Source organism: Panthera pardus, unplaced genomic scaffold (genome assembly GCF_024362965.1).
Source record: "Panthera pardus isolate Hobbes unplaced genomic scaffold, ASM2436296v1 HiC_scaffold_21, whole genome shotgun sequence".
In the NCBI taxonomy this organism is placed as follows: Eukaryota; Metazoa; Chordata; class Mammalia; order Carnivora; family Felidae; genus Panthera; species Panthera pardus.
This window is the reverse complement of record NW_026526777.1, coordinates 46,233,631-46,250,189: the sequence shown is the minus strand read 5'-3', so window position 1 is coordinate 46,250,189 and position 16,559 is coordinate 46,233,631. Positions and strand designations below refer to the sequence as shown.

General features: G+C 38.4%; 1 protein-coding gene across 1 annotated transcript in view; it reads right to left on the bottom strand.

The window, feature by feature from the left end:
• Positions 1-15,312, bottom strand: part of HMCN1 (hemicentin 1) — a 495,740-nt gene extending 480,428 nt beyond the window's left edge. Inside the window, exon 1 of the mRNA XM_053909192.1 lies at positions 14,478-15,312. The gene's annotated coding sequence lies outside the window, so the exon portion shown is untranslated. The remainder of the gene's footprint in view (positions 1-14,477) is intronic.
• Between the last annotated feature and the right edge of the window lie 1,247 nt (positions 15,313-16,559).

The window sequence follows — 16,559 nt, the reverse complement described above, 5'->3', positions numbered from 1 at the left end:
ACAATGGGAGGCTTCTGAGGGTAAGTTAGAGACTAAATAAAGTAAGGATAAAAACATGGGATAGGAAAGTTAACCACAAATAATGCATATGCTAAAAGGCAACAGATGAGGAATCTCTTGAAAAGAATAAGTTATAAAAAAGAAACTTCACCACCATAATTTTACCTTAGTTAGTATATTAACAGTCAATGTATGTATCAACTTCTAGAAGAGGCTTTCTAAAAGGCAAATGTCGTCTTTCAAGTTTTTAAGCTCATGCTATGTCCAAAAAGAAAATACATATTTAATTTTAGTAAATGATAATGTATTAATCAATGGATCATAATTTGCCAGTATGACCTACTTTTCTCTGCTCATCTTTCCACTGACCAAATAAACTAGCCATTTCAAAGTCATTGTCCATCTTCCTTCTCGATCATAGTAAAGAATTTCAGAAGTTCTAAAGTTGCCTTATAATACTCAACACCAAAATGTGGCATGGTATTGGCCAGATTCATCAATATATTCCCCCAAATTGCCTTCAAGTTTGGAATTTAATGAGAAATCTCATTTTAATTCCCACAGATATACACAGCATCCTACCTCCACCTCTTCCTATCCCTACCTCCATTTTATCCTTTCCTTCTCCAACATTCCTCCTGGCCTTGCCTCTGCTCCCCACGTCCCCTCACCCTCTTTCCCCACAACAACAGAAAAAAAATAACATGAAGAGCAGACTCTCTTCAGAGGTAGAGAAGTTAGTCCAGGACTTTATTCAATAGCATAGTAATTGAAGAAACGTTCTCGGATTTGTGGCAACAATTTCTAGAGCTTCACCATTTCCACTTTCTTTATCCTACCCCATTTCCTTTCTCTTTAAGAATCCCTCAATGACTAACTGCTTTTAAGAAGCCCTAAGAAAAACCACTTTGTCACAAACCTAATGCTTCTTACTACCTTCAATTTGGCCAATACTACCTTTGAGAAGAGAAACAACAAAAATAAGGAAAGGGAACCATGACCACCTTTTTTTCTTCCCTGGTCCTCTCTGAAAGAAGAAACTGTTAGACAGATAATGGGAAAGGGCCAGATAAGCAAGAAAATGGCAGCAAAATGTACACATGTACACACCTTGCACGATAGGCAAATTTAGGGTTGAAAGAATAATTGAATGGTAAAATGAATTCCATGTTAGTAGTGAAATGACAATGCTAACACCTAAGTTTGGGGAAAGAGTTATACTTGGCTCACTTCTAGTAAAAATCTCAATTTCTTATCCCTATAGGTTTATTAGCACAAGAATGGAGCACAACCAGGCAGTAAAAAGTTACTGCCTTGAAGAAAAAAGTGGGTTCTACAATAAAATGTATAAACTTTGTTTCTTCAATGCCTGAGGCATTGTTCCCAGAAGCTTTTTTAGCCTAGTATTATGTGCACATACAGAATATCAAAATAAAACTTTAAGTGGGAAATTTAATAAGGTTCATTCTTTTTAAAAGAAAACTGGTTTTAGTGTGAGATGCATGCCAGTCCTCAAGATCTATGATTTATCCCAACAATGGTAAAAATGTTTACACTTACTATGTGGTTCAGGAAAATTTAATAATTAGTTCAAAGTTCTACGATATTTCTGTATTATGTCAAATCTAACAAAATTCAGTCAAGATTTAAACAACATTCATCAAATGTTTTAAGACTTCCTGAAATTCCATCTCCTCCACAAAGACTTGCCTCAGTAAGGTAGCAATTTCCTGCCCTCTTACCCTATCCTTGTCTTCTCAATATAACATTCATAAATCTGAACCCATTTTAAGTACTTTAAGGGAAACGATGGAGTTATGCCAGAAGACCAAACGATATGTGAAGCCCTGATTTTCAAAGGAGTGGGGAGCAGGAGAAACAAAATATGAGGTCTTTAAACCAAAGGCTACATCTTACTTTTTTTATTGCCAGTACATAGTATAGTGTCTGTAACATGAATGAATGAGTAAACAAATGAATGAAGAAATCCATTCAAACAGATTCTGAAAACCATAGACTGGCAAATATAACATCTATCTTTTCTTGAAATGAGAAATATGTCAATGAGTTATTTACCCTTTAAAAAGAAAGAGAGCCTGGATTCACTGAAAACAAATCATGTCATGCTAAACCCATCACGATTGTACTCTCTGCTCTGCTCTGATCAACTTGGATCAAAACACAATCAGCATACTCATCAAATTTGTAAATGTTACAAAATTGATGAGGACACTAGATGATACAATGGGGTTTCTACTTTATTTCAAAAGTATAACAAACAGATTGGCAGCACTATATTTAAACTTTAACAAAGAGAAATGTAAATGTCTTCACATTCATGAAAATAATTTAAAATTCAAGATGAGAGAATCTGGATTCAATGATGTGAAAATATGGTATGGTAGGGTATGGTACAGTATGGCACGACATGAAAAAAATGCAAGGTTTCAATGCAAAGGTTTCAATGACTTCAGGTCAGTATGAGCCAATGATGTGAGATGGCTCCTAAAAAAGTTAATGTAAATTATAGTATTAATAGAAATATTCTATACAGATCATAAGAGCAAACAGTCCACTGTATTTTGCTGTAGATAGAATCCATCTTTGCCCTCTGATGTGACACTTTAACAGAAATGCTGACTGAATGGAGACGATTGAGAAGAGCATGACCAAGATGGTGAGAAATCTGGGGCATTCAAGATGAGGGAGATGAATATTAACCATCAGGTTTGTTTTTATGTATTTATTTGACTTAAAGGCACAAAAATATAGTGATCATAATACTTGGTTTAAGACACATTCTCTTATTGATCCACAAATGTTCTTAATTGCTTATTTTTATGTTTGATTATTTGCTTGTCTGTTTTTAATGATGTAGCAAAATCCCATGAACACACCAGCCTAAAAGAAAATAAGAACTTGGCAACAATTTACTTCCACTTCTGTCAGTGGCCACAAGGTGGCTCTGGCAGGCGGCCACAAAGATAGCTCCCATTCTTACAGTATGGTATTGAAATTCTGCCAGTGAAAGTGGTATCCTCCCCTTGAAACTAGACCAATGTAACTGCCTTGACCAATAATGTTTGGCCAAAGGGACTATGCAGCTACACTAGATCATAAAGGTGATAACACACGTCTGCTTTTCTCCCTTAGGATGCTTGCTCTTGGGATGCAGCCATCATGCTGTGAAGAAGTGCACATTAGCCCACACTGAGAATCCATGTGGAGAGGCTACATTTAGGTGTTCCAGCCATTAGCCAACATCAACAGCTAGACATCCCCAGATTATTTCAGTTCCCAACTGCCAAAATCTCAGCCCATTTTTCCAGTCTTCTCAATTGAGGCTCAGACATCACAGAGCAAACCCAAAATATCCACATCATTTCTTGTCCCAATCTCTGATGCATAGACTCTGTGAACATCATTAAATGGTTGTTTTATGACACTAAGTTTTGGGTGGTTTGTTACACAGAAGTAGTAACTGGGTACCAGTATGTGGTCATCACCAGGCATTTCCCTGTTGCACTCAACTTAAACCACCATCTTGTATGTTGTGTTTATCTATTCTTTCATTTCATCCTTTATAATTAGATCTCATCTTCAAGTAAGCTTAAAAGTATAGTTTTAATTTTATTTTTTACTTTATAAAAGGGTATCATATTTAATGTATGCTTTTAGAACTTATTTTTTCATTTAATATTACATTCATATTATCCATCCTTATTGCAATTGTTCAATAATTTTGACTGCTAAATAATATTCCATTGAATAAATATACTCTAGTGTCCACTCTCCTGTCAATGGGATGTTAGGTTTTCCTAGGTTTTTGCTAGCGTGAATAGTGCTGCCAGGAACATTCTCATATATACCTCCTGGAGTATTTATACAAAAGTTTATCTTGGGAATAAAAGTAAGAAGGACACTACTAGAAAGCAAGATATGTAAATGTTTGGTCAAATATTTTTAAAAGTGTGGTAAGGAAGACAATTACAATTAAGGCATAATATAAAGAGCCAGCCCTAGAGCCAGATGACTTTCGAGGAATCCAAGTTTTGCAGCTCAAAGGTCATATGACCATAGACAATTCATTTTGTTAATCTACAAGAATTTCTACTGAGATTTCATTTGGCAATATGAAATCTCTTTATAAATTGCAGTGATAAAAATATGGCATTATTTGTAAGAATAGATGTATTGGTTTCGTGTGTTACTGCAGGAAAAAAATTAAAACCAAAGGCTGGAAGCTACACTAACTCAGATTTTGTACCAAAGATAAAAAAGAACTTTTAGCAATTTAACCTACCCAACAATAGAACAAGCTTCTTGGAATGGTTGAGTTAAGACTGGGTTTGGGATCTCCCTACAATACCAGGTCAGGCAGGTGTGTGGAGAGGGTCACAATGAAAGAATGATGGGCTAGGCTTCAGGACTGAATAGATGTGAAGGATTCTTAGCCAAAAAGCCAAGAACAGAAGCATGAGTAAGGAGACATACCCAGGCAAATCATTTACCTCTTTCAGTTATACTGTGTTATGGATTGAATCATGACCCCACTCCCCTCAAAAAAAAAAAAAAAAAAAAGATACGCTAAAGTCCTAACCCCTGGTACCTATAGTGTGACCCTATCTGGAAACAGACTCTTTGCAGATATAACCAAATTAAGATGAGGCCTTAGGTTTGGCCTTTAATCCAATATAACTGGTATCCTTATAAGAGGGGAAGACAGCCATGAGAAGAGAGACCCCAACAGAAGCAGAGATTGGAGTTAGGCTGCACAAATTAAAGAATATCTGGAGTGACCAAAAACTGAAGTTAACAAGGAGGGATCCTCCTCTAGAGACTTCACAGGAAGTGTGGCTTTGCCAACACCTTCATTTCAGTATTCTAGTCTCCAGAACTATGGGAGAAGAAATTTCTGTTGTTTTAAGCCACCCAGTTTGTGATAATTTGTCATGGCAGCCCAAGAAAATAACACACTTAGTTATTAAGCATCTAAGGAGGCATAGACAATTCCCTATGATTATACAGTTGTAAGGCAGGGATGCTGTAAAAGAGATAACTTCACTGAAAGAGAATTTGGACATGATGATCCCTAAAGGTCCTTCCTGATTCTGTGATTCTCCAATGCACTGATCCAGTAAGATTCTCACACCAATAGACACGTAGAATAGATAGGTAGATTGCAGTTAATGGGTTAGAAAGGCCAGACAAGGTGACTGATGCATGCATTCATTTAAACCCCACAAATCTTCAGTCAGATGTGCTCAGCTTCCCATGATAACATAGGTGTCTATGTATCTGTATCCATGAGTTCCAACATTCTCTTCTGGCAAGATGCAGGAAGGGGACAGTAATAGATTAACTCTGTGGTAACTATTGGGGATAATTAGCTACAGAAAAAGTAGAAAACAAAATATGAATTTGAAAAATTTGTGTTTCTCAAGTATTTTGTCCTGCCAAGAAATTTCTTGCCTAAGGGATTAAGGAGGAGGAGGAGGAGGAGGAGGAGAAGGAGGAGGAGAAGGAGAAGGAGAAGGAGAAAGAAGGAAGGAAGGACTTTAGGATATATAACACCATTTCCTGAATTGAGGGCCAGGAGTCAGAAAGTCCCAATTATTGAACTAATCTCTGCACTATCATAATAATAAAGCAAGAAAATGATTTTCAAAAAATTAGAAGTTGCCCATGATACATTTATCTCAATGATATGTTCACAGTGCTTTAGGAAAGCTATTAATGGTACATGATTCACATCTCTGTTTAATCTAAGTTTCTGTTCAATATTTGCGTAGTTTTATAAATGTCAATATGTTCTTACATTTACATAGTTTCTCATGGATTATAAACTCTGAAAGGGGAAGACACTCTATTTTGCAGATACACTATGCCACCAGACATTTGGAGATTCCTAAATTAGAACAAATAGTGATTTCGTTATCATAGTGTTTTGTCTGTAAACTAAGGGTGCTTTTTTTGTTTAGTAAGTTAGCTCAAAAGACTGAGCTCTTTTTTTTAAATCTTTTTTTAAATGTTTATTTTTGAGAGAGAGCGCACACGCGCGCACAAGTGGGGGAGGGGCAGAGAGAGTGGGAGACATGGAATCTGAAGCAAGCTCCAGGCTCCGAGCTGTCAGCACAGAGCCCTACCTGGGGCTCTAACCCCTGAACTGTGAGATCATAACCTGAGCTGAAGTCAGATGCTTTACCGACTAAGCCACCCAGGAGACCCTAAGCTCTTTTTTTTCTTTAATGTTTATTTATTTTTGAGAGAGAGAGACAGCAAGATAGCAAGCAGGGGAGGGCCAAAGACAGAGGGGGAGAAAGAGAATCAGAAGCAGGCTTTTCACTGATAGTAAGTAGTGAGCCCGATGCAAGGCTTAAACTCATAAACCATGAGATCATGACCTGAGCCAAAGTTGGATGCTCAACCGACTGAGCCACCCAGATGCCCCCTACAGGTGCTTTTTAATCTCCCTCATGGAGTTGTTGTGTTGATTAAATAAGCAAGAACAAGGCACTTGCCCAGTGGCCATCAGTAAATCTCCATTAAATATCAGCTCCAGGTATCATACCAAGACAAGTATTGAGAGTCAATATTTGTGCTTAAAATTAAATGTGGAAAATGCTAAGATCTTTACCCCCATAATGAAATGCTGACAAGTGGCAGAGTACAGAGTAACCTCTATAAAGCAGAAGCTTGGAACACAAAAATGGATGGTTTAGACCAGGGCTCTTCTACCCAGTTAGCCATATGACCTCAGATAAGTTGTCCAGCTCTCTTATCATCAGTTGTCTTACCATACGAGTTATTTTCAGGGTCATTATAGGAGTATTAGGTACAGTACTTATAAAACATCTAAAGTTATGACTGACACACAGCGAGCATTTGATAAATAGTAGTAGTAAATCCAAGGGGGTCTTCAGTCCACGTTGTCTCATCTCAAAGGGTTCCTCTAAATACTTTCCATTCTTCTGTACACATTCTTATTTTATCTAATAATTTCAGTTCCCCATATCATTATATACATGTTTATGTCTAGATTACTAAAAATATCATACAATTAATTTTTAAAAATTAAATGCCTTCTTAACGAAAAGTATCCAAAACTGGAAAAAGGAAAAAAAAATGTAGATGGCAAGTTCTGTCAGTATCATACAGTTGAAAGCTCATCCGAGGATTATGTAGGAGATGTCATTGTTTAATTTACTGTTTACTGCTGATTACAGGTCCCAGACCTGTGATGTTATCATAAAATGCATAGGCTTTTGTCCAGTAAAGATGCAAATAATGTGTTTTGCAAAACTGATAATCCCAAAGGTGATGGTTATTTCCCTGTAGGATATTAGCCAGTTTTTTGTATCTAGTTCAGTAATGCTTTCCCTAACATGTATTTATTAAATTGCCTATAAGTATCTTAAGTCTTCAATTGCTCTTTGACCAGTCTTTTCTTTTTTCTTTTAGGTTTGTTTGTTTGTTTGTTTGTTTGTTTTGAGAGAGACAGAAAGTGCGAGCGAGGGAGGGGCACAGAAAAGGGGAGAATCTCAAGAAGGCTCTGTACTGTCAGTGCACAGCCCAGGCAGGACTCATACTTTTAAAACTGTGAGATAATGACCTGGACTGAAATCAAGAGTTGGACCTTCAATCGACTGAGCCACCCAGGCGCCCGTCTTTGACCCAGTCTTAACATCTTCCCAATTCCCTCGCTAAAAAATGAGTGAATGAAATCTTCAAAAGGTGTTCATTTTATACTTGCATGTGAGGCACAATTTTAATTTTCTAAAAATTATATATTAGCCACCCTGAGAAAGCTTATTAGGAATCAATTATCATAATCTTTTACAAAATGAAAAATTATTTGGCAATGTGAATTATCACTTTCTACTTCTGTTAAATCAGAGTTTTCCTGTGTTTTCTTATAGCTGGGCGTTCATGTGTTCAGGCCACTGGCATGATCAATTACAGCTGCCACTTGTGGGCTCAAGATAAGTTGGCAGAAGTTCTAAGATCTCTTATACAACTGTATTCACAATGAATTCAAAATCACTGTAACAATTTCTATCAGCTTCCTTTTCTTTGCTTATTCCAATCTCTAATGGTCTGAGAGATAAGGCTCATGTTACCACATACTCACAATGTCTGGCTACTTCACACATATGAAACACAGCTTTGTTCCACTTTTCTTGCCAACAGGGAAGCGTAAACAAAGCTGGACTCTGGAGAAGTGGACTTGTTGGTTTAACCTCATTTGCACCTTGTTAATATGTAATGCTCATTGACTCAGAAACCATTTGGCAAATTTCTGCTTAATTCATGTGAATTATTATTATCACAGGTTTACATACTCAAGTTTTTGAAGAAAGAAAGGTTTGGACAATTAAGATTTGAATGTAAAATTTCATGGATTATTTACAGGATAATGATCCATGTCTCCATGAACAAATATTGAGGTATAGGATGAATCCATTAGGTTCAAAATAGGGAAAACAAAAAAGATACAAATGGGGTGGATTATTCCCTTCAGAGAAGGATTTTCCACTGTGAAAAATAATTCATAATAATATCTTTAGAAGAAAAAATTCCCTGGAACTATAAACCATCCTTTTTCTTCCTTTTCTCCCCCCACTCTCTCAATACAAACGTTTAAGCAATGTGGTAGAATGGGCAAGGCCTTGTTACTGCCAAGTGGTGTGTGACCTTAGAGAAAACTATTTGGATAGAATTGGATAGAATTTCCTTACCCAAGAATGAATGAGTGAATCCGGTAGAATTCTAATATTCCATCCAACTCCATTCCGTGACTTACAGACCACTTTCAGGAGGACACATTACATAAGACATTCCTAAAGTCCTGGGGGAAAGTAATTGCCAGGGAACATCCATAGTTTTGGCTCACTTGACTTAAGAAAAGGCCATGTCCTGTGATGGACCTACTCATGCTGCTGACTTGTTTTGTCTAAGGAAACAGTGGAAAAGAGCACCAAATGAAGCAAGTCTTCAGTGTTCCAATCAAAAGCTTTACCAAAAATTAGTTGTCTGGCCTTGAGTTTATCACTTTCCCTGTATAAGGTGAGGACTCAGACCAGATCTGTCTTCCAGCACTAATTATCATTATCTGCCTAACTTACAGATATTTAGCTAGTTGCAGGCATAGCTAGATCAAGCCCATATTTTCCATTTCCTGAGACTGCAAACAGTAGTGTGAATCTTAGGTTGATACTCACAAGCTGTGTGACTTTGGGCAAGTTACTGAAACTTATAAAGCCTTAGTGTCCTTATCTATAAAATGGGGACAGAGATGCTACTTTATGGCATATATTTTGAAGGTAAAATGGATAAGTATATTTGAAATGCCTGATATAGTAACTAGTATGTCGTTTTACTCAATAAGTAGCAGTTGTTTTTATTGTTATAGCCATGCTTTGGTAAGACGTAGGAGTTCAAGGAAAAATTTTGCATAATATATTTTTTTAAGTTTATTTATTTATTTTGAGAGAGTGAGAGAGAGGGAGAGAGGGAGAGGCAAAGAGAGGGGACAGAGATAATCCCAATCTGCTGACAGCAAGGAGCCCAGTGCAGGGCTCAAACCCACGAACTGTGAGATCATGACCTGAGCCCAAATCAAGAGTTGGATGCTCAACTGACTGAACCACCCAGGAGCCTCAATAGTTTTTTTTAACCTACTTCAAGGCTGTGTATGCTCATTTTGACCCAGTGCAATTCACTTGTAACTTCAAGATATCCTGCCTAGAACTGAAATTAAGTTTCGGATTTCACAATAATTCTCTCATGAGCATATGAAGATTAACAGTCTAATATTTGCAATCCTTTATTACCCTCTAAATGGAAAACACTACACACCTGTTTGAGGCTTTTTATTATATTTTATAAAAGTTAAAATATTTGCATTAACAATAAGAAAGGATGCCAATTAGAGAAAATCAAGATGGAACTTTTTATAGTTGTTAAAAACATTTCCTGAGCAAATTGTAAAGTCTCTTCATCTGAAATAGCCTCTAAAATGTTTTTATAATGGCAGTATTAGTATTAATTCAAATGCTTATTGGTGCTGAAAACTATGGGTCATATGGACTCTCAGAAGTCAACTTTTGTTCCAATTTTTAAAAGTTAAGCATCATACCCAAGATCTAGAAAAAAGACATGAAATTCATTTTATTTTATTGCTAATTTTACACGTTTATTTATAAGTTTGTTGTGATTATCATCCAAAGTGGTAAATAAGTCTAAGCTTAACATTAGTAACATTTCAGCTTTAGCTACTATATGGTTATTTCCATACAACAGCATACCCTCTCTAATTTATCACTCTAATGCTTAACTCTAGCTATTATAGAACTTATCACTGTTTTGTTTTGTTTTGTTTTGTTTGGAGAGGGGATCTCTCTTCAATGCATTCTGTCTAATGGACACTTAGATTTTAAGGGTAAAACATAACCTTCAAAGTCATAAAAATGGCAGTAAGAATAATACTACTATACTTTATTAAATGTCTACCTTTCATGGAGTACTCACTATGGGTCTGACAGTATTAAGTACATGAACATTTTTTAAAAGTTAATTCCAGTATGATTAACACGCAGCGTTATGTTAGTTTCAGGTGTACAATATAGAGATTCAACAATTCTATACATTACTCAGTGCTTATCGTGGTACGTGTACTCTTAATCACCTTCACCTATTTCACCCATTCCACTCCCCACCACTTACTCTCTGGTAACCGTCAGTTTTTTCTCCATAGTTAAGGATCTATTTTTTGGTTTGTCTTTGTCTTTGTTCATTTGTTTTGTTTCTTAAATTCCACATATGTGTGAAATCATATAGTATTTGTCTTTTTCTGACTTACCCATTTCACTTAGCATAATACCCTCTAGCTCCATCCATGTCATTGCAAATGGAGAGATTTCATTCCTTTTTATGGCTGAGTAATATTCCACTGTATATATGTGTACCACATCTTCTTTATCCATCCTTCTATCAATGCACACTTGGGATACTTCCATAATTAGTACATGAGCATTTAATTTAATATTTACATATGTGGTTTAACAACCATGAAAGATAAACACCACTTGTCCCATTTATCAGATAAGGAAAAAAGGCCAAGGAAGTTCATGAACTTGCCCAGAGTTACAGAGCTTTGAAATAACAGGGCTGTGAGTATTTTTACCTAGAGTCTGTGCTCTTTGCAGTGTCATTAACAGATTACATAATGCTCTGGAGCCTCTCATTTTCATATCCACCCTACCTTCTTATCTACCACAAACCATCTCTACTGGCTCACTCCTGGGAAAGGAGGAGGAAATGAAAAGGCAGACAACTGGGTTGTTTCAGTTCACTCATTCAAGTGTGCCAGGATATGGAATGTGGGCTCACATTCCATATCCTGGCAGAGCTGCTTCTCCCATCCCACAAAACTGCTTAAGTCTTAAGTCCAGAGCTGAGAGTAAAAGGCACTTTGCACATTGCAAGTTCCCAGAAGTACCAGCATTTGAGGTCAGCCATGCTACCACCAAACCTCAGACAAGGCTGTTGTCATCATTTACAAAAAAAAATTTTTAACGTTTATTTACTTCTGAAGGAAAGAGAGTGTGAGCAGAAGAGGGGTAGAGAGAGAGGGAGACACAGTATGTGAAGCAGGTTCCAGGCTCAGCTTTCAGCACAGAGCCCAACGCGGGGCTCGAACTCATGAGCAGTGAGATCATGACCTGAGCCAAAGTCAGACACTTAACCGACTGAGCCACCCGGGTGCCCCTGTGGTCATCATTTTTAAATCCCATGTCTTCAACTTTCTCAAGTGTAGCACTTTCTCCTGATAGAATGGCATGAAAGCCCTGAAGGGAGAGAGGGCAGGGTAGGACAAGGATGTGCAGAGCTTTAGGAATAGGTTTAAAGTCTAGGCTTTGTTTTAGATTTGGGTAAGGGGAGAAGCTATTAAAGGTTTCAGGGCAGAATGTAACTGGCCGTAACCTGTGCAAAATCTTGAGGGTAAGACTGCAGATGGAGAGTCGGGCAGGAGGTGATGCAGAAGTGATGGATATGTGGTGGAAGTGGTGATAGAGATATTTGAGTTTGAGCCAAGGCAGGTGTTGGCACTATGTCAGTGGAGAGTGAGTTAGTGAAAGAAGGGCAGAGCTCAACTCTCAGATATGGAGAAAGAGGAGGAAAAGACCAGTATATGAGAGAGCTGTTGTTTTGTCTTTGGGGCACGGACCAAGGAAGATGGACCATCATTCCCTACCCATCCCTGGCTCCATGCTTAGGAAGAGACTTCCACCCTCCATCAAAGTTTTAAATTTTGAGTCTATGCTGAAGCCAGGGAGAAACAAGGAGAAAAGGAAGATCCAAAAATGGAGGCAAAGTCCGCAGGATGGAGGCACTACCAGATTCTATAAGAAGATGACAGAAGAGGTCATCATTCATGGTTTGAGGGTCTAGTGAGAAGGGGGACAGTCCCCCACCTTCTTGGGAAGGAGGTCAGGGAGGTTTTCCTTCCAAAAGGAAAGCTATAAGAAAATCCCTATAGGAGAGCAGGCATTATTTCCTGGATATATCCACACTGGGCTGCAGAGCCCACAGGCCTACATTCATCCCAATACAGAGGACAAGCTTGGTGAGACAGGCCATTACCAGAGAAGAGGCCTGTGGCATATTTGCCTTTATAGTCTCTTCCTTAATCTGGGGAAGAATAAAGTGTTGCCTAACATCTGTTCCCTTGATAGGAGATTCCACATCTGCAAGGTTTTAATTTTTTTTTAATGTTTATTTATTTCTGAGACAGAGAGAGACAGAGCATGAGTGGCAGAGGGGCAGAGAGAGAGGGAGACACAGAATCCGAAGCAGGCTCCAGGCTCTGAGCTGTCAGCACAGAGCCCGACGCGGGGCTCGAACTCACAAACCATGAGATCATGACCTGAACCGAAGTCGGTCGCTCAACCGACTGAGCCACCCAGGTGCCTCCACATCTGCAAGGTTTGATGAGACTGTTCTGTAATGTGTGTAGAAGGATGGGGGCAACCCCTTCCCAATCCCAGTTCTCCATGGTCCTTAGAGGATATGTACTATCATCCCTCTTATAACTTGGCTCCACACGAGGGTCACACAGAGATTAGCCAAGGGACAGGAGCCCCGGGAGCTGCCCAGGCAGCCCAACCTGGAGAAATGTTTCAAACTTTTACTCCTGGCAGCAACAAAGGACCCAAAATGAAGCTAAATTATGACCCTTACAAGCTACCAATAATCCCTACGCAGAGACCACCATATCAACAGAGGCCGCCAGCATCAGACAGAAATAGGCTAAAGAATGAGCAGAGGACTCCTCTATCACTTGCTACTCAGCTGTGACCTTCTGACAGGCAGTGTCAGCATCACCTGGGAGTTATTAGCAATGCAGAGTCTCAGGCCGCACCCTCAACCTCCTGAATCACAATCTGCTTTTTATCAAGCCCAGTAGGAGATTCACATGTGCATAAGAGTCTGAGAAACAGTGCCGTAAACCATGACTCTGTCACCAGTCAGGGGAGAAGAGCTTCCTCTCCCATCCCACTGACATATCTGCAGTGAGCACTTAGAGAACCTGTGGGAGGCTGGAGACCAAGGAGAGGTGAGAATCAGGTTACAAAAGGAAAAAAAAAAAGAAAGAATGTGATAAGAAAGTCCACAGACACTCAATTTTCAGGTCACCAGGTAGACAGTGTCAGAGAAAAAGGAGAAAAGCTTTTGAAGTTTTAGAATGAACTGTCTTAAATATTCAGATAAGAGTGTCCCGATAATCAAATGCACACAAATAATAGGAAATGTGGCCAAGATTTTTTTATAAAGTTTTATTTACTTATATTTGAGAGAGAGAAAGAACACATATGCATGCATGCGAGCAAGCAGCGGAAGGGCAGGGAGAGAGAGGGAGAGAGAGAATCCCAAGCAGGCTCCAGACTCTCAGTGCAGAGCCTGACATGGAGCTTGATCCCACAAACCATGAGATCATGACCTGAGCTGAAATCAAGAGTCAGAGGCTTAACTGACTGAACCACCCAGGTGCACCAAAATGTGGCCCGAGATGTTTTTAAGGGCAGTTCAATAGGGAAGTTTGGAAATCAGAAATAAGAAAAAAATGGAATTATTGCATGTTTTCTTTAAGTTTATTTATTTTGAGAGAGAGAGAGAGAGTGCATAAGCAGGGGAGGGGCAGAGAGAGAGAAAGAGGGAGAGAAAGAATCCCAAGCAGGCTCCACACTGTCAGTGCAGAGCCTGACACGGAGCTTGATCCCACAAACCATGAGATCATGACCTGAGCTGAAATCAAGAATCAGATGCTTAATGCACTGAGCCACTCAGGCACCCCAATCACTCCATGTTTACATGCTCTATAAGTTGAGAGTTCTCAGGAAGGCACTTCAATAATCTGCATGAAAGGGGAGTCATGGAAGGTTTTTATCCAGAGGAGCAGTGGGAATCTGACTTACATCCTAACAGGTTCAGTCTGAATCCTATGAACAATGCACGTGAAGGGGAGTTGTCAGATCCTGGGTGTGATTTTGAGGTAGAGTCACCATTTGCTTTGGAGTGTGAAACAAAAGGATAGGAGTCAAGCATAACATGTAAACAAGTCAGTATAATAAAAATTGTACTTTGTTAGCCCAATTCTGTAAACCAAACCTTATGTAAACCCAAAGAGCTCTAGTCAGAGTACATCAGGCTTCCCCCTGGTGGGACTTTGTGCTGGACCGATGTGGTCTACAAGCTGCATAGAGAGCTGCCATACACCCAGCGGATGCCTTACAGTTTTTCTATGCTGTGATGAGGAAACTTAGAAAATGAAATCACAGGATGTTCAAGTTGTCACCTGTCTGCTTTCTTGGACCAAGTTAAACCACACGTTAGAGTACTTCTTATGTTTCTCCCCAACGTTCTGAGGTTGTAATCTCTAATCTAATCCACTCATTGGAGGCTACTGAAGGTGTGGGAAGATACTACTAATGCGGTTCCCCTTATTGGCTCCTTCTATTCCAGAACTAATTTAAAAGATGGCCCCTGAAAGCCTCTTCAATCCTTAAGAAACCCAAAACTAACTTCTTAAGGTAGCTGAACAAAAAGTGGCAAACAAGTGCCTCAGTGGGAAAAATCATCCTGAAATAAGCTAAATCTGAATTATAAATTTTTAAGTACCCAATTCTAAGCCTCAGTTATTTTCACACATCATGTCAACTAAGGTATTTTCAGACAATGTCCATCCTGACTTCCTTCTTAAAAGAATCTATAAACCAGGAGCATAAAATCCAAAGGAATTTACATTTTAAACGTTTAACCACAAGGTGGAGATCTAAAGCAAAGATTAATTTCACAGCAGGACTCAACTTAGAATCCAGAGCTTCTTATTCGAGATTCAAGTTGTCTGTGTTCTCAGATTGTGCAGAAACGGACTTATTATTTTAAGCTAAAGGAAAAGACATCGCTTATGTATCAGTGTTCTTTTATACAGATTAGAAATGCATATGGCATGCAAGTATTTCAGGAAGCTCTAAGCAATGCAATGTCACACAACAAAGTGGAAACACTGATTAGAAATTTCAAGCTTTAGGTATAAAGTAGGGAGAACACTATTGTTTTGTTACTTGATTATGAATACATTTAACAAGGGCTAATGTGATTGTTTTAGTCCAGATATTTTAAGGCTGGTATTGAAAACTAATTCCCTTAAAAACTCAACAGACAGAAGTATCAGACTAGTGTTTCTGAAGATGCTAAACCATGAGTATAACTAAAATACTCCTCTAGTTTCATTTCGTTTGTTCACAGTGGTAGGACTAACTTACCAAGGGAAGCTCTGGGGACAGTGGAAATTCCTCACCTCCTTTTAAGATGAATGTGTTTTATCAGTTTGCCCAATGACACACCAAATGCACTTTTTTTATTCACAAATTATCTTCCAAGGTTTCCATCTAGAAGTTTCACTATTTTAAAAATAATCTAAATTTCTGTTGATTTCTTGTAGTGTGAATAATTATTTTTCCCTGTAGAAAAAAATCACATATCATTGCAAGAGAAAATCTAAGCTAAATAATACACAGAAAACATGGTATGATCTTTTCTGTTTCTTCTATGTCCATATGCTTTAAGTTATTTTAGAGATCATATAACAAAAGTATATTAACTAGTTCAACTGCAGCCAAAATTCTTGGCAGGGTAACTCCCTAAAGATCTTCAGCAATTTTTTATCATAATGAAAGAATCCATTTGTGGAAACGATTTTTCCTCCAATTTACTCGAGGTCTAAGACCCTCCATCTTCAATTAATTAAAGGTGTTGATCACCATTCGTTAGAAAATTAAAAAAAGAGGCAATCACATGCTCAAATATTGTTGCTTTTGGCTATTAGGTGGGAATTTCCCCTCATTCCTTAGCAGCTGATTTACCTCTTTATCTCAGTCACCTGCCTGTGTTACAACTAGTAGAGCAGAGTTCCGAGCTGTTTATTTAGATAAGCATCAAAGTTTGGGATGCTGATCTGTACTCAAGAGACCTTTGATCCTGTGCACCTTGATTTG